Here is a 19,385-nt window from a genome sequence, read left to right on the forward strand (position 1 = left end):
AATAGGTCTCTTATGTAGAACGTTTTCTAGCACTTGAACTACATCATCGGCCCAATATGGCATCAGATTGGCTCTAAACAAGTCTCTTTCGCTAGACAGGCCAAAGAGATGAGCGCCCGATAGGTCGTCAGGTATGCCTTGTCTAGCAACTTCTCCTGTGGGTATGTGGGACATGTGATTAGCCATGTAGTGCTGCTTTCCCTTACGTACAACCACAGAGAAATCAAATTCCAACAAGAGAAGTAACCATCTAGCTATGAGACTTGTAGTGTACGACTTGTTCACGAGATAAAGCAAGGCTTGATGGTCAATGAAAAAGATGAAGGGGGTGGCCAGCAGATAATGCCTAATATTCTTTATAGCAAACACCATGGCTAACCCTTCCCTTTCTATAATGGAATAGTTCATCTCTGTTTCAGTGAGCTACCTGCTGGAGAAACTCACGGGGTAACCAGGTTATGCTCACCGCGTTGGCATAGAAGAGCTCCAATAGCAAACTTAGAGGCATCTATGTGTATATGAAATGTTATGCTCGAGTCTAGGGCTCGTACGATTGGTGCAGTGGTGAGAGCCTTCTTCAACCCTTCATATGCACACTAGCATTCCTCAGTCCACTTGAATATGATCAACAGCTTGTACAATGGTCTAGCAATCAATATGTAATTCAGTACGAAGCATCGATAGTATCCCGTATGGCCTAAGAAACACTGAACACCCTTGTAGTTGATGGGTGGTGGTAGGTCGACAATGACCCTCACTTTTGAGAAGTCGGTAGCAATGCCATTCCATGACACTACGTGCCCTAGGATACATCCGTGCTTCACCTAGAACTGGCACTTTAAGGGTTTCAACGAGAGGTTGTATAACCGATACCGTTCAATGGCAACTCTTAACTTTTCTAAGTGTTCGGCCCAACTAGAGTGTACGCATAAGTGGTTTATGAACACCTCTAGCTCGCGTCTAAGCATATCCTTGAAGATGGTGCACATTAATCGTTGGAAGGTCACAGGCGCATTCATTAGCCCAAAGGGCATAACAATGTAGGCGAATACACCCCACTCTATGGCGAAGGCAGTCTTGTGCCTATCGTCAGGGTGCACTTGCACTTGATTATATCTAGAGAAGCCATCCGGGAAGTTGTAGGCTTCTTTGCCTGCTACCCTCTCCAGCATGTGCTCAGTATACGATAAGGGGTAGTTGTCCCTCTTCGTAGTGGCATTAACTTTCTTGTAATTCACACACATTGGAATTTTACCATTCTTTTTCATAATGATTACTATAGGTGATACCCAATTCGTGTGCTCAATCTCATATATAAATCCCACCTTCACGAGCTTATCGATATTCTCCTTCACTGCATAGTCGTGTTTGGGATTCATAGGGTAAGGTCGTTGCTTCGTTGGCACCGCATCTGGAACCATTGGGATATTATGGATCACAACCCTAGGATCGACTCCTTTAAATTCCTCCAAGGACTAGGCAAACATGTCGGCATACTCTCGTAGGAGAGCAACAAGTTTAGCCTCCTCATCCTTGGTCAAGTCGTCAGCAATGAACACAGGTCGAGGCTTCTCGCCTTCCCCTGCCAAGTTGACTTCCTTGACCTTGGTGGGTCCCTCAATTGGGTCATTGGTTTGGCCTTGTATCTTTGCTTCTAGCAGGATCACCACCCTATCACCCTTCTTGAACTTTGTGAAGTGTTGGGGAGATCCTATGGCTTCTTTTGTCTCTCTGCTTCTGAGTGCTTAGTTTGCTTCCTGGTCTCCTCCTTTAGTCAACTGCGCCTTAGGTGGATTGGCAAGTCCACTTTGGTGCGTCGAACCTTAAAGGGTTGGGGTATTTCAAGATTACTCTCTGTACTGACTTCTAACTCCAAGTTAAACTCATATCCCTCACTTTAGGAAGGAGTTTTGCCAAGGGGTCGTAATTTAGTAGGTGTATCCGTCTTAAATACTGAAACTACCAATGGTTGTGCCACTCCTGCTTGCTCGTAATCCATGGCTCCTATGTGCTCCAACTAGGATCTATCACATTCCATCCACATGACTCCTTTTCCATTCCAGTTTGCCCTTTCCCTTCTAGGCCTAGAGTTTTCCTTGATCTGTTCGATCGTTCTCCCTTCAGTGTCATATTCTATCGTGTCTAACTCTTCTTCACTCTCATCTCCATTAGAGTGGCAGTCATCGTCCTCCTCATCATCAGAGTCTTGCCCCTCTGGCTGCTTGTCATCCCCCAGGCTTTCCTCTCCAATCTCCTTTTCATCAGTGACTAAAACCCAATTGTGTAATAGGTTCAGATTGTGAATTTTTGTCCATTTCCACTCAAGCTTAGCCAAAAGATCACTTAGGGGTTTTAGATTGGCAGGCATGTTGCCCTTCAGTTTATTGGTCAGATACTCTATGATTTCCTGAAGCTCGAGCTTGTTAGTGGGGATGTGGAATGAGACCGGTTTCCCTGGGTTACGTGAGCTTCTTGCCATCACGCAGAGTGACACAATGGGCTCCCTTGTTGGCATGCTTGGGGATTTAGTAGCTTGCCTATATAGCTCTTCCTCATCTGAGAACGATAGGTCAACGGTTGCCAAGACGTGCATCCATTCCCGCTCGTCCTCAGGGCAAGGGATGTACTTGGTCAATGACCCATAGGGTTTTCTTGCCTGTGCATCACCTTTTAGCATGGTTGAGATAGCATCAAGGTCGGCTGGGGTAGTCTTCTAGGTATCTATCTCAACCCTTACCGCTTCTGTTCTATTCCCCAAGAAGATGAGATTATTATCCCAATCTTCAATAACTCGCACATTCCTCATCCAGGGTCGGCCTAGCAGTATGTCATAGTCCACTCCCTTCATGATAATGAAGTTCACGGAAAACTGCACCCCTGCGACCTTCACTGGCCAATTCTTTAGGACCCCGAATGGTCTGACCTTCATTCCATTGGCCAATGTGACATTGAACCTAGCCATTTCCACGGGTGGGCTTCCCCAGACCTGCAGAACTACGTGGGTCAAGACACTGACACTGGCACCTATGTCTACAATTCCTTTTCGAGTTACATCCCCCAAGGCTATGATAGGTAAGACTGCATGCATCTTAGTGTCTTCCCAAAAATCATTGAGATGCAATAACCTTGGAACTGAGTGTAGCATTAGGCTTGGAATCTGCGTGACTGTGTCCTGCTCTTGCAAGTCAACGGCAGTATGCTCCTCTTTTCCCTCCACCTAGTGCTTTAATTCTTACCATACGGAAGGGTGCTACCAAAGCAGATCTCCTAGGCTCAAGGTTATTGGCGTGGTTACTAAAGTGGTGAGGAGGTTGCTGGGTTGTTGCCTTCCTCCTTGGTTAGCACTCTTTAGCCATATGTCTTAGTTAGCTTGCTGACATGCTTCTTCCTGGTCTTCCCTCTATGGCATCTCATGTGGTGTGGGTATGTTCCCCGATTGAGGTCGTGATGGTGAAACAGGTTTACCCACACTAGAGAGGTCTTCAATTTGGTCTTCCAGTATGGGCTCTACGTCCTTAAGGTGTTCATGTTGCCATTTGGGGTGGGGGTATTCCCCTACCTTGGCACTCCCTAGTTCTGCTGTCTTAGGAGCTGAGGTCTCTGCCTCTGCATCACTGACCCTCTTTCTTATCACTAGCGTTGTAGCTTCCTCAGTCTTAAGGGTAATCTTTGCATCTCTTCTCTTTCTCCTTTTCCTCAGGCTTTTCTTTCCCAACAAGGCTGCATCCAAGTTACTTGGCCCAGGCAATGAGATGCCTGCCTATTTTGTATGTGCTCGCATCATGACATGTAGTGGGATGGGTGTATCCTCACTACTAAAGGTCTCCACACCGAACAGCCCCAAGGGTACTGAGGGTACATTGGCAGAACTAGTTGATGGCTTCCATCTAGGACAATCAGGAAATAGGTGTGTGATTTCACACTCGGTGCATCGAAGGTCAGCTTTGTCCTTGTTTGCATGTTCCCTTTCCGAGCAGCGTGATGAAATATGACCTAGATGACCGCAACCAGCATGAGATTGGATATTGGCTTGGTCCTCCAAAGCCTCTACCTCTTCCTCTACCTAGCACCATCACTGGTACTGGTTGATATTCCATCAGGACTGGATTGCTTTCCTCATCATAGGATATGTATGGATTAACATAGGTCTCCTCTTCACTAGGTTCTTCCACATAGTGAACAGGAGCATCACTCGGTGGATGGGTTACATAGGGCCCTGGTGGTCTGGATATGCTTGTTGAGTTCATCTCTAGCCTAAGAATGGCCAATCTTGTGTGATTGGGTACTGGAAGCGCCAACTGGGCTCCCCTGCCAAAGAGGCTAGGTGGCCTGTTGCCTAAGTATAGAGGGTTGTATTGCTGCGCATATGGGAATCTCCTTGGCAGTCTACAATGTAATGCGTCATGACCAAACCTACCGCAGTTCGAGCATAGCCTAGATCTAGGATCTTGGCACTCGAATGGGAGGTGGTTACCGCCACAATGTATACATTGCACATGTAAGTACACATGTTTTCTCATTTAGTCTTGCAATCATGCAAGCTCCATTCTCACCATAGCCAGCTCCTGTCCTTGGTCAACACTCTTTCCCTTATCCTATATACTAGAGTTCTCTCTCTCTCCTGAAGGCGTCGACCGCTCTGGAGTTCTCTGACTTATACTGTCCCGACTGGTGTTCCTCATGCTTCGCTCCCTAAGTTGATCGTCCACCCTTATTGCCTCTTCAAAGACTCTAGCTAACACGTCTCGATGTAGAGTGAAGCTACTAGCCAAAGCCTTGTAGAGCTCCTCGCTTCGAATTTCATTTATAAATACAGTAGACACAGCCTTCTCGTTAGGTTGCTCATTTGCAGGGATCCTCTTGAAGAGGCTACGCACATGAGTGGCATAGTCCCTTACATCTTCCTTTTCCCTTTGACTGGCATTCATCAACCAAATGATGAGATTGTCAGAGTACCCTGCCTCAGAGAATCTCTTGATAAAGAGGTTCTTAAGACAGGAAAAATTCGTGCGCTCAGCTGTGTCTAGACTAGTGTACCAAATTCTCCCCTTATCACCTAAGCACAGACCGAAAGCTTGAGAGCGTTGTGCAAGGTCTGTGAGACCGTTTTCTTCGCAAACTTGTTCAAATTGCTCCACAAAGCTATATGGGTCATTGCTAGGTTCATACTTGTCTAGATGCTTTGCTAAAATAGGGATTCTAGATTGCCTCTTTGCGCCTTGCGTGACCCCTAATCCCAAGAGTAATGTGGTGTCTAAGGCTGTTGCGCTCTACTCAGTGGACGTATTGTCCATTAGCCGCTTGGCTACAAGTTCACTCAATGATAAGTCAGCCTCTGCAGCTCATTCTCTCTCTACATTTGGCCCTGCTTTGGCTGCACCAACCAAGGCTAGCACACGCCGGGCCTCATACATGTCTACATCTTCTTGGAGTTTCCTAGCCTTCTGCTCGTGGTTATAGGCAATCATGATCTCTAGCACCTTTCTAATCGCCTTTCTTTCCTCTTCTAGGCTTGCTACCACTTCCTCTACTAGTCTATCCGGAACTACCATCCTAGTCAACAAGTCATACTCATTGACTAACTCCTGCACTAAGACTGGGAATTCTCCCAAGTCCAATCAGTCCTCTCCTTGTCCGCCTTGTGATCTTGACATTGCTCCCACTTCCAGCTCCATAAGGTCGTCGATCAATTTGAGTAGCTCCAGCGGCGTTCGATCCTCTATGTTGTCGCCTTCTGGATCTTCGTGTCCTCTTAAGGTCCTACTAATGGGGCTCTCAAGCACCCAACTATGTTTTGGGATATTCTCCTAATAGTGGTTCCTTGATGTTGTTATGTCTCTTGATGAGTTCCTTGTTATTGAAAGCATTTTTCAATCTTATTCACAAGTTGTGCTTTGTGCTTTCTAGTGCTCAGTGCAAAAACAAGCTTTTTCTTTCCTTGTAGTGCACCTTTGGTGAAAAAATCAAAAGTGAGGTGCAGATGCAGAAAATGCTCCATGCAAACTCCACTCTTCCCCTCACGTTCGTAGCCTGATATGGCTCTAAGCTCAAGTTCTGCTGATCTAAGGTCTTACTGAAAGTCCATGCTGCATTCTCTATTCCACCTCAGGGGTGGTTGGTTAGTTACCGAAAGTCGAGTCAAGTTCTAAATTCGGTTTGCTTAGTGTCTAGCTATTCAAGGTGAATCCTTGGTTATCCTATCTGGTCTCTGGCTTCTAAGGGCTAAATTGGGTTTCTAGGGGGGTCAGAGATATGAACAGGCTGGCCAAGACAATCGGGCAGGTTCAAAAACCCTCTATTTTAAGTTCTTGGTGAAGTGGTTCGATTTTGGGAATCAGACGGGCTAGTCTGATTCTCACATTAGGAAAAGTGGTCTGATTATCGTAGTTGGTCCGCCGACTTTGAGACTCGGACAGGGTGGTCTGTTTTCTACTTTGGTCCGATTTCCCTAGTCTGATAGGGGGGTCCGACTACTGCGATGCAACGAGTAGTCCAATTGTGGCGCTAGGACACGTGGTCTGATTTTGAGACTGGGTCAGATTCTCGCAGTGGTCCAATTTTGGGAATCAGATCGGATAGGGTGGTCCGATTCTCGCAGTTGGACGGTCAACTCCAGAAATCCGGTGATCCAATTCTGAGAATCGAACGGGCTAGTCGGAGTGCACAGACGATGGCCTGCAGGTTGCATGCAATTTCTCAAGCTCAAGGCCTACTCCATGGAATCACCCAGTTCCTTCTAGATAGGTGCAAAACACTATAAGGAAATGGTAGACATACTTGGAATCACTGTGGTGCTTGAATCGATCGGCACTCCAACGATCTCCCTGCAGCTCTCTCTCTCTCTCTCTCTCCCTGGCTCTCAAACTCACTCTCTTCTCACAAAGCACAATGTCAAATGTGGTTTTTCCTAGCTCCATAGGCCTCTTATTGCCCCATCCCAGCCTACTGTAACCTCAGAAGCTAATCCCTCACAATCTTCCAACCAGAAATTTGAATCTTTGCCCCTATTTTCCTGTTTCGAGTAGTAGCAAAACCCTTTCTGGTTTCCTTTTTTTTCCTATCCTAATCTTAACCTAATGCAACAAAAATAAAAAACAGAGATGGAGATGGATAGTCCTACTCTAATATTCAACAGCAAATCAAAATACTTAATTGCTACAAGGATTAAAACCTCCTAAATCTCCTAACTATCTTGAGCACCAGTTCGGGCTGCAAACCCTATTTCTATGCTCAATTCGATGCGCGCGATGCTCAAGGCTCGATTCCGTCGATTGCGGCAATGGAACCAAAATGGAGGGGGGCTATGGAGCTCTACCTCGAAACCTACGGACCGCTTATTAATCAACCGTTTCAAGCCGAGCGGCCATGGCTACCTCTCACATAGCTGACACACAATGCCTACCTCATGGGTGTATTGATCTTACCTTGATGCTCGATCGAGTTCCCTCCTTGATGCTCAATCGAGTTCCCTCCTCTCTGTTGCACTCCCGTAGCTCCACGATCCTTGCGGCAAGCTCAAGCAACCTCAAGCTCCATCCTCCATAGTTGCGTGAGAGAAGAGAAGAGAAGAGAAAAAGAGAAGATGAAGAGAGAAGATGGGGAGCTTCTTCTCCAGGACACCTCACTCTCACACACTCATCCCTCACACTCCCTCAATCCCTTACTCAAGCGCAAGCAAGAAGGCAAGAAACAAGAGAAGAAGAAGAAGAAGCTTTGGCCACACACAAGAATGAGGTTCTCATTCAATTTTGAACTTTATATACATGCCCTAATTTTTGGGTAGTGATCCCCACTTTTTACATGGCCGGCCATTAGCCTAGGCCCTCTTCTCCTATTTCCCACCATTCTAACTTATCCCATTTCTAATTAGTGCATAAAATTTGCACAAGAGTGAGCTTGACACTCTTTTACAAGGATTCGGGAGTGCTTTCACAATTAATAGTGCGCTTTTACTCTTTTCTTTTCTTGAGGCGACATTGAGGCCTTCTGGAGAGGTCGTCATTCAAATTTTTCACGGTCTGACTTCCATCCGGGGTGCCTTTTCCTTCATTTGTCTTGCGTCCTTTTGGTTATCTCCTTTTTCCATTTTCTTGCTCCTCTGCTCCATTTTCCCACTCCTCTGTGCTGCGGTAAACATTTAATGTTTATAATTTTGATTTACTGTGATCCAAGCATGTGAGTATGGGTGTTGTAATTAGTCAATCACACTAGTTAAAATCATGATTAAATTATAGGTTGGAGTTCTGTAGCCTTTAGAATATTGTCTTTCCATATATCGATATATTGTAGCTCATCTCTTCTGCTCATTTTTCTAAGCACTCACTCTATTGTTGGAAGGAATGAAAATAAGTGTTGGAAGTATTTAGATTTCTAGCTATTGTGTTTAAAGATCCCTTATATTTTTTCCTCTAAAAATTATAATATTTTCTCTAGCTAGACTTGAACATACTCTGCGATCCAAACATATTTGGAGGATATAATGAAGTGTAACAAAGTGCTTGTCTATTTGATAAACTTTGATGGTGGCTTTAAACTATTAAAATAAAATATCTATATTTAGGATTTTTATTTGAACTTTTAAGGTTAAATTTTTTATAAGAACCTTTATTTAAAACCCTTGATACATAAAAGGTAGATCTTAGGGAGAGTAAAAATTTCTTATGTTGGAAAATCCCCAAACATGGAAATTTTTTTACATAAGAAAGAAAAAAAAGAGGATTCCCTATTAATTCCCTGGTTAAACACACATAAGTAGGAAAAGTAAATTATAGGGAAAATGGAACATTTCCTAGTTAGAGAAAGGAGGGTAGAAAATTTTATTTTTCCCTACGTAGGGAGATTTTTCTATGTAGGAAAAATTTCCTATGTAGGGAAATCACATTTTTTCCTATACAGGGAAATTTTCCTATGTAGGAAATTTCAAATGTGATTCCCTAATTTCTCAAACCAGGAATTGTTCCATTTTCCCTATGATTTACTTTCCCTACTTATGTGTATTTTTTACTAGGGAATTGATAGGGAATTCCATTTTTTTTCCTATGTAGGGAATGATTAAAAGTTCCTTGTGTGCTAGATGGCAAACATGGCCCTTGCCACATGCAATTCCACTCAGGGACTCAAAAAGGGAAGCTAGAACACATTTCCTTCTCTTCTTTCATGAGGCACATGTCTCAAAACTCAAATAAGAGAACCACGTGTCGAACATGCATGATACCACTTGGAATTTCCATCTATAAACCCGACTCTCGCTACAGGTAAGTGTTAGAAAGATAGAAAAATGATATTTTCATGTCTTGCCCTATTTTACTTCACGCAACATCATGTCCCCAGTCACTCATTTTCATCTGCCAATGGCTCATGCTTTTAGCATGAATGCATACCTTTGTGTATGTTTAACCATAAGTGATATGAGTGATAATCCACAATTAGTATATGACTCATACACTAATTGTGGATTATCAATCATATACTAATTGTGTATATGAGTGATAATCCACATGAAATAGTGTTATGAGAGAGAGAGAGAGAGAGAGAGAGAGAGAGAGAGAGAGAGATCACCACGAATGTGCCACATAGTAGTGTTTTATCACTTCTTTGTTATAGAATAATTGTTCCAAGAGGTGCCGATATGATGGGGATCTATCCAACAACTATTTACCTAACCTTGAAAGTTATAAGGAGGGAGTATGACATAGGCTCATAACAATTAACAACTGCATTGATAAGTATGGATGCACTCCCTCATTTACACACATACACAATGTTGAGGATATAAATTTTACTATGTGCAATGGCATACGCTTTTATAAGACAACAATTATGACATAGAACTCTTACCTTCCTAAACTCATTTTTTGTCATAAAAGGTTTTTTATAAGTGGCATTGTGTTTTAGAGAGAAAGAGAGAGAGAGGTCTTAAAATATAAGGAGGAGGAAAGTATTTCTTGTAGCTCTCATGATACAAAAATACTGTTAGCTATATATAGTCTGTTAGCTATATATAGTCTGTCTATATATACCGCCCCAGGTCCCCTCTATATATTCCTATCATGTGTGCTCAGTTGACACACTTTTGGGGTTCCACTTCCGGTGTCTTGTATCTCTCTTCTCTCTTTTCTTCTTTTCTTCTCTTGTCTTCCTCGCAGTTTCCAACATGGTATCAGAGAGAGGTTCTACAACATCACAAAGCGATGCACACGTGCTGGATGAGGAGGCAGCCTCGAGCTGCACTAGAGAGAAGCCACAGTCCTCATACAGAAGAACAAGGCAGCAGGGCCAAGAACTCGTCCTCTAACAGAGGAGCGGCAGCCTGCTTTCATGTCCATGCCTTACCATGTGCAAGATGAGGCCCCAGTGGCTTTACCTGTAGATGCCTTCAATGTTGCCATCGATGAGCGTGCGGTTGCTCTCGAAAGGCAGGTTCTTGAATCGCAGGTCATGGTCTTTGATGGGGCAAGGTTCTTGAATTGCCCTTCAGTGGATCTGTGGAGTCTCGCCAGGCTACGGTGGAAGATGCCATGGCGCAGGGTCAGGGTCAATTATACACAGAGAGAGAGAGAGAGCCTCGGAGAGACAGAGAGTCCCGCCATGCCATGGCGCAGGGTCAGGGTCAATTATACACAGAGAGAGAGAGCCTTAGAGAGACAGAGACGCACAGAGAGAGCGTCTCTATTCTGTATTTCCTTCCCCTGCCTTAGTACGCAGAGAGAGACAGCCTCGGAGAGACAGAGACGCACAGAGAGAGCATCTCTATTCTGTATTTCCTTCCCCTGCCTCGTCTTCCCTTCGTTATTAGGTACCTCTCATCGACTCAAGATTCCACCTTTGTTATCAGGTACCTCTTATCGACTCAAGATTCCTCCCCCTTGCTCGGACATCTGCTTTCTGCGACTATGCCAGAGGAGCCTCTCCTCCACGTCTTCTGAGAAATCTATAGACACGTCTGGATCCGCCACAAGAAACAATGCTAATGGTACAGGCCCAACTGTACCGCCAGAGGATAAGGTGTCAGACTGCGGCATGGCAGGCCATGGATCCATTGCCGCAGTCAATTATACTTCCTGGAAAGTATGCCTATCAAAGCTGGATCTCAGACTTGCTTGATGGCATGGAGATTCAAGGCATCTGCTTTTTCAAGGATACCCATGCATTTGGACGACCTGGTTGATAATAACTATGCTCCTGGAAGGGTGCATTTTGATGACATTCCCCATGGCACAGTAGTCCATATCTCTGCATCTATTAATGTGTTGGCTATTTACTCCCCCTCTATTAGCTGGCTATTTACTCCCCCTCTGTTAGCAAGGTGTGGCTTTCCCCGTCTCAAGAATTGAAACCTGTTGGATATGTAAATCATAGTCTTGGAACTCATCAGCAGTTGGAGGGACAGCAAGGGCTGGAAGATGCTTTCAATTCTCAATTTTGGTTGGTATACCTGAATCTGTTGCTTGTATTAATTGAGCAGTATGAAGTCAAGCTACAAGTGTCTCTTTTGTGTCCAGAATAAACAAAGTGACAATGAAATGGATAGCATGTTTCAAAGATAAAGTTGGTTTTCCACAACCACAGTCTGCATATTTTCTTGGACATGACCAACTTGAAACTCCTGTGAATGGGTCTCTTGTCAAGTCCAGCGACATTCATGAATCGGAGCTTGACTTCAGGAGGTTTTGGGAGGAGTTCTGATCTTCGTCTAATGATAAGAAAGAAGCAGTGTTGGAGACAGCAATTGAGATATTTTGCAAGCTTGCAAGGCAGACAGGGAGTCCCACTCACTTCGTAAATACATTAGTTGCTGCTCGCGTGTTCTTGTTTGTGGTGGCAAGAGCTTTGGTTACAGAAGTTGCCAAGCTAAAGAAGCCTCAGTGAGATGAATGCCAAGATATAAATAACGATCCATATAAAGCTAGGCTTTATACAACATTACTTTTGGATATTGATATTGCCATGCTTCATGATGATCGTCCTCGTTTGTCATTTCATTGATGAGCTTCATGATGATCGTCCTCGTTCGTTATTTCATTGATGAGGGTCTATATTCCAGCTGATGACACATTATTTCGTTTATATTCTTTCCAGCTGATGAGCATCCTCGTTTATTAGTTCATTGATGATTCATGATGATCGTCCTCGTTCGTTATTTCGTTGATGAGGGTCTATATTCCAGCTGATGACACATTATTTCGTTTATATTCTTTCCAGCTGATGAGCGTCTATATTCCAGCTGATGACAAATTGATGAGGGTCTATATTCCAGCTGATGACACATTATTTCGTTTATATTCTTTCCAACTGATGAGCGTCTATATTCCAGCTGATGACAAATTGTTTTATTTATATTTTGTTCATGGGGCCCCACATGTGTTATGTTGTCTATAGAGCGGCGTCGCGAACCGTCTCTATAGACCTTGTGTTGTTCTTAGACCTTGTGTTGTTCTAATGTCACTTTAATGTTTTTCTTTAAGTTTTGATGTGACAGATATACTACTTACATCCCAAGTTCAGTTGAAGGAATTTCTTGGAGATTTTATCTTTTGTAGTGATGTCGCTTATCCTTATTTTACATGTTGTATATTTAGGAGTGATGTAGCTCCTTTGATGCCTATGAATAGGCTCTTGTAAGTTCAACTTTGTAATTTTATATTTTGAATATTAATATAACGGTAGGCCTATATAGAGCTATGGGTTTTTTCCTTGAGCCCCCAAGGGTTTTTTCATCCATAGTAAGGGACCTTTGTTTGAGTAGGGGTGTTAGCTATATATAGTCTGTTAGCTATATATAGTCTGTCTATATATACCGCCCCAGGTCCCCTCTATATATTCCTATCATGTGTGCTCAGTTGACACACTTTTGGGGTTCCACTTCCGGTGTCTTGTATCTCTCTTCTCTCTTTTCTTCTTTTCTTCTCTTGTCTTCCTCGTAGTTTCCAACAAATACCTCCACTTACCCCTGCATCCCAAACCTTTCTAGCTTGTGACACATAGACTTGAGGAAACCTTTCTAGCTTGTGCCACCTAGTCTTGGGAATCTTCTCCTTGGTTTGGAAACTATTGAATCAAAGCTTTAAATTGGTTATATTAAATATGCTTTATAATTATTTAGTAGGTCCCGCTCATAAAAATTGCATTTTAATTCATGTTATTACACTTGTGTCCATTGAATGGGCTCCTAGATTACCCTTGTGCATCTATCTTAAAACATGCTTATGTATTTTATGTACACTGCACCCAAGCATGCATGCTCCAAAGAAAATGCAGCTCAAAAAGATATGCTATGGACTTCACACATAATGCAAATAAAAGAGAAATGAATGCATTGAAGAATCATTTGTGCCTATACTAGTGCTTGTGCTTTTATGCATATACGCACAGAAGGTTCTTCAATTATGCTTTTAGTCTCTTACACTCTAGAACCTTACAATTCAATGGATATCTTCACTCCACACCCACACTCTCAAGCACTCTAGATGAGGTTGAAAACCAATTTGGACCCTTCTCATAGTTGGACTAGACAATCACAACCCTAATCTCAATGAACCCCATTCACCCTCTCAAGCGAGGGTGGTTGTTGACAGTTGGACTTTTCCTAGAAATTCATGCAAAATATGTGCGCTTAATGAAATATCTTGTGCATGTGATTTTAGGGTTGCGGAGTATAGCTTCAACAAATCTCATGTCATGCAATGTATATGAAACATGTAGTTCAATGTATCATCCTTCATGGCATGGAAATAGTTGAAGAAGTAGAGGTATATGAAGCCCTAATGCAGTGCTACATAAGAAAAAGTGCAATGTAGTGCCTATGACCCTTCATCTGGTGATGTGCAAGTGTTAGGACTCTAAAAATATTACCTCTCCTTAAGGTTAATTATTGAACATGTTGATATAGTTCCTCCTTTCATCCTATACAACACATCCAATCTGGAAAAAATTGTTATATGCATAAGGAAAATCAAAGCCAAAATCAAGTTCAAGCTCCTACCCTACTAGAGATCAAGTTTGTATTCACTTATCAAAACTCAAATACCACTATCAAAAATTTTAAGAAAATCAAAATCCAAGCCATCCTATGAAGAATTAAGAGTTCTTTTGGTTTTGTGAAAGTGCACAACAACAACCATCTGAGATAGAGAATAATGATGCTGTCAATTATGTGGTTGGAGACTAGGACACTAACATAATTAAGCTCCATATCTACTCAATAATAAATAGCAAGTTTCTCTTATTTTTCTATTTCTTCAAAACTAGACTAGAAAAAATTTTCAAGGCCATGTAGCATATTCCTTCAACCAAATGTATTCTAAGGTCAACTTAACTAGTAGGTGAACATGAAATGGAAAAATATGTGAGGCATAATATTATGGAACAATTATAAAACAAGGTTTTGGAGCCAATTTTATGACAAGAAGTGTCGAGTGATGAGTCTTGATTGTGAGCCATGAGGTAACTTGATAGTATTGGTAGGGAGCTACAAGCTAGCTTAGACATTTCCAAAGATTGGCATAAATACCTTTGAGTAGAGAATGTATTGCCAGGTTTATCCTCTTTGGATTATGCTCTCAAAAGAATAGGGGCTGATTGATTTGGAGGCCTCTCTTACAATAAAAAGGAACATATTGATTTGGAGCCTAAGAAGGGTATGTCTATCATTAACATGGTGTGCAACTTATGAACCTCTAAATTCATAAACAAGGCATGTGACTTGATCCTTTTTTTGTTGTATGGGATATTCCAAATACTTTGAATTGAATAATTTGAATATGCCTCTACTCTCTTCACTCAACTACTGTTATCAATGACCTCAAAAAAACTCAAGACTGAAAAATCAACAAATGAATGGGCACCACTTTATTTGATAATAATCCATGTGCAAGCAATTATAATCCTGGATAGATCAAGAATTATGAACACATATTTCCTTTTTACTCAGCTATGGTGATTGAAGAACAAATATGGTTCCCTTTTTCTCATTTTTTGTTTAAGACTTTATCTCTACACACATCCTTAGAAATTGATGAAAAGGTATAGGGATGAGAGTATCTACCCTAATTTTACCACTTTTTAGTCTCAAAAAATATTAGGTTTGTTGCCTATACAATCACTATTTGGTTTATAATATGAATTTTTATTGTAGTTGACAACTCAAGATACACTTATGGCTTAGATGCCATAGTTTTGTGTCTTCATACATTACGTTGGCTTGTATTGGTATATTGTCTAGTATTAAACTTGACTATGGTCATACTATTGCCTGTGAGAAGCACTTTTGCTCTTCTTATTAATTGCACTAGATTCATGTTGTAAGCAAATGCATGCATAGTCTCTACCTTCTTGATTTAATTGCATGTAGCGTAATATATTTTACACATGAACTATAGTTGTGGGTTCTAATAGACCTTAAGCACAAGCTAGGTTGATTAATGAGAGCCTAGAAACAAACTTGTTGGCATCAAATTATGATCAATGGCTTTTATAGTTGACCCATTAATATATACATACACCATTTAATATTTTTAACTTCTTCATTGGTACTCTAACTATTATCATACAAAGTCACTGATCTAATATGTTACATGTAGATTACATAGTCATAGATTAGAATATTTGGCATGTTATCAAATGTACTTTGGTAGTTGATCAGAGTTAGCTACAAATCAAGATGCATGTGTAATAGTTTTTGAGACATATAGTTATGCACATTAAGCATAAAAACTAATCAATTAGAATCAAGAATCTAATATATGCTAGCATCAAACAACTTTATTGATTATTGATTGAAAATCGTCCAACTATAGCAATAAGTCTCAATTATACTAAAACAACTCTACACACACACACACACATGTGCACGCACGCACGCACGCACACACACACATGCATATACCTAATTACACACATGTGCATGCATACACATGCACAGAATCTATGCATGACTAATGTACATATGTATAAATATATTATAGTAAAGACATGTGTTTAGATTGAATTCATCTAGCTTAGAACAAAGTCTTACCTTTGCAAATAAGGTGCTCTTCATGCTTATTTGACATCCATCTAGGTGTTCATGCCTAAGTCAATTCAGTAGCCCCCACTAGACATGTATGCTTTATCAAGGTTCATACTTATCTCTAAGAGATGTGAACATGCTTGTTTCCCCAATTTTTGCAAGTGTTATCCTTTATAAATATTAGCTAAGTTGACAAACTCATGCATTCTTTGAAAAGAGTTCAACTCTTCTACCTTAAACCCATGCAAGGACTCTCCCTCATGAGGTTAGATCCATGCAATGTCTTTTTCTCTTGAGGTTCATCAACTTCCTTTAAGATCATACTCTAGTCCCCTATGAAAAGGGTTTGATCAACACCTAATTTACCCACTTGTGGAGAGAAAATATCTAGCCTACTCTTTTTGCATGGAGCCTTAACACTTTCTTTTTCATTAGAAGAACAAATGCCTTGCACATTCCAAGAACAAATATTAAATTTATGCATGAGAAACAAATTAAGAAATATCCCACCAAAGCTTTTAGTGGGGCATCTAGCAAGTTTTTCAATGGATGCTTTTATCTCCCTTCATCCTCCCTTTACTTCTATTCCCCACCTTTTTCTTTTTGGTGATCCATCCCTTTGTTAAGGGGGAAGTTCTTATTGTTAGGAATAGGGAATTTTCTTTTAGTTGTGGAATTCTTGAGTGGTTGGCTTGCCTTCTCTAAGCTCATACTAGCACTAATATTGGAGTACTTGGATGCAGTGGTTCCTTGTTCATGTCCATGGTAGGCACTTTCTTTCCTTCCTAGTTTGCCTAAGAAATCTTGGCATCCCAAGTGAAGTGGTGCATGTCACTTCATTCATTCTTTCTATTTTATCATATGAAGGCATTCCCTTGCAGAAATACTAACTTTCTAGCATAACTAACATGCATATGGAAAGCTTCTCCATGGCAGAGTCCTAGAGAATATAGACGATTTGATCGCATTTTACATTAATCAACAAGGAGGGAACATATAGCACTCTTTCCCAATTGCACTTGCAATACCCTTGATATTGACATCAAAGATGGCACGAAGTCTTGGAAATGAAACCCACATTGGGCATTTTGAGAGGAGAACCTTTGAGGGGACAAGTTGCTTGATCATGGCATGGTGTGCACCACATTTCCTTTCAAACTAAGGGAGCATTAAGAAATATAATATCATTCCATTCGAGAGCCCACTACCACATGGTAGAAGCCTCTCCCAATAAACTTAAAATGCACAAGGTCACACTTAAACTAATATGTGGAGGTAAATCACCAAGGGAATGCATCCTCTGATGGAATATGACCCATAAAGAACACAAATATATCTATCATAGTAAAGTTGAAGTAGCGACCAGATAATGTCTCCATCAATAGAATGAAGGTTGCTTTGTGGATCCTCTTCTGGAAGTAACTCATAAAAACAAAGATTTACTGGTTTTCTTAACATTAATACTAATTATACAATACATTACTATATAATATAATTGCATTCTTTCTAGTTTGGTTGACCTTCTTTCCGGTTATAATAAGAATTTCCTGTAAAGGAAGTGGTTCACACACAAGGAACTTTCAATCAATCCCCATATAGGAAAAAAAGAGAATTTCCCATGGAATTCCCTAGTTGAAAATACATATAAGTGGGGAAAGTAAAAACTAGGGAAAATGGGACATTTCCTAGTGAGAATAAGTAGGGAATCACATAAGACCTTTCCTATCCTACATAGGAAAATAAAAAAATTTCTATGTAGGGAATAATTCCTATATAGGAAATATTTCATATATAGGAAAAATTTTCTAGAGGTGATTCCCTAGGTACTCTCACTAAGAAATCTCTCATTTTTCCTATTTTTTACATTCCCTACTTATATGTACTTTCAACTAGGGAATTTCGTGGAAATTCTCTTTTTTCCTTATCACTTTATCTACTTTGCCCTTCCTCTTAGACATGCTAATATCAAACAAGAAATTGCACAATAAATTTTTAACTAGAAAATTATATAGAGAATGTCATCATTTCTAAGTAAGGATCAATAACATGCATCTAATGATCAAAATAGATTAAACAAATTAAGACATCAACATCTACTTCTAGCAACCAAAATAAAAATGAAAATAATTTTAAAGGAGCATAGAACTAAAAACTAATTAAGCAACATGTGTGTCTTGATTGTTTTATCCATTAAATCTCCAATATGTTGCAAAGTAATAAATATTTGTCTACCCTCTTCTCTAAATTTCAACATGGGTGGCCGATAGATATCATCATATGATGGTATGTGTATCACTCCTATTGATACTCAAGTGATCAAATATCATTAGTTAGTATAACCATTTCAAAAAATGACTCATTATCAACATAAGAAAGCTGGTAATACCTGATTCTTGGCTTGAAGAAGTGTTAAGGCAAGCAATCTCAATGTCTTCCTTTCTTGCATTGTCTCTTGTGTCATCTTTAGTAACTTGTTTACCTATATATACATAGAGTTACCCAAAGCTCACGATAATACAAGGTTATGAAAAATTTCAATAACACAAAAGAAAGTAATTAGATATTTTGTATCAATTTGGGTCACCAAATTTGTATTTTTGATCCTTAAAGTTGGTACCTGCATCTTGACTTGAAGAAACATTATTGCAAGTAACCTCCTGATCTCCCTTTCTTACATTACCTCTTTTCCCACCTTTTGTTGTTCTTTAATCTATATTTATATATATACACACAATTACTCAAAGTTTAAAAATATGAATAACTATGAACATTTTAAATTAGACAAAGAGACTAATTAAAGCTAGTTAATCTCAAAATGAATCACCTAATAAAGCAAGATGTAAAATATGTACAAATTTTAATTTTCAAAGTTTAGTAGAAATAAAGACATATACCTATATCGTGATTTGAAGAGACATTAGGGCCAATGACCTCCTTAGCTTTCATTGTTCCATTATCTCTTGTACCATCATTTGTGATTTTGTTACCTTTATGTACACATAATAAACCAAAGTTTAGAAACATAAGAGACATTTGTAAAACATCAAAACACGCATTTGTAAAACATGAAAACATCAAAAAACACATACCTTTTTTGCCCTGTCCTTTACACCATGTGATAGTAAATTGAGCAGGTGAAAATAAGAAATTCATTGTTCATACTTTTATGGGCTCACCAACTTCTCCTTCTGATTTGAAGCATCTTACAGACTTCCTGTTGAACAGTGTGTGAGGGAGACGAGGAACGGAGGAAGAGAGAAGAGAAGAGAGACACGAGACACCAGAAGTGGAACCCTAGAAGTGCATCAAGTGAGCACACATTAGCTGCAACATCAGCTCCTTAGCTAAAATAGATAAAACATGAAGTAGAATAAACAAA

The 19,385-nt window shown here is 40.5% G+C and overlaps 1 long non-coding RNA gene across 1 annotated transcript; it reads right to left on the reverse strand.

The window, feature by feature from the left end:
* Positions 1–18,243: 18,243 nt before the first annotated feature.
* LOC148020324 (uncharacterized) lies at positions 18,244–19,021 on the reverse strand. The gene is made up of 3 exons (XR_015694996.1): positions 18,901–19,021; positions 18,624–18,716; positions 18,244–18,485 (listed from the first exon to the last, which is right to left on the reverse strand). It is a non-coding gene; the product is annotated as an uncharacterized LOC148020324 (long non-coding RNA).
* Between the last annotated feature and the right edge of the window lie 364 nt (positions 19,022–19,385).

Source organism: Lygodium microphyllum, chromosome 19 (assembly GCF_053477565.2).
Source record: "Lygodium microphyllum isolate KBCC chromosome 19, Lygodium_microphyllum_v1.1.10, whole genome shotgun sequence".
In the NCBI taxonomy this organism is placed as follows: domain Eukaryota; kingdom Viridiplantae; phylum Streptophyta; class Polypodiopsida; order Schizaeales; family Lygodiaceae; genus Lygodium; species Lygodium microphyllum.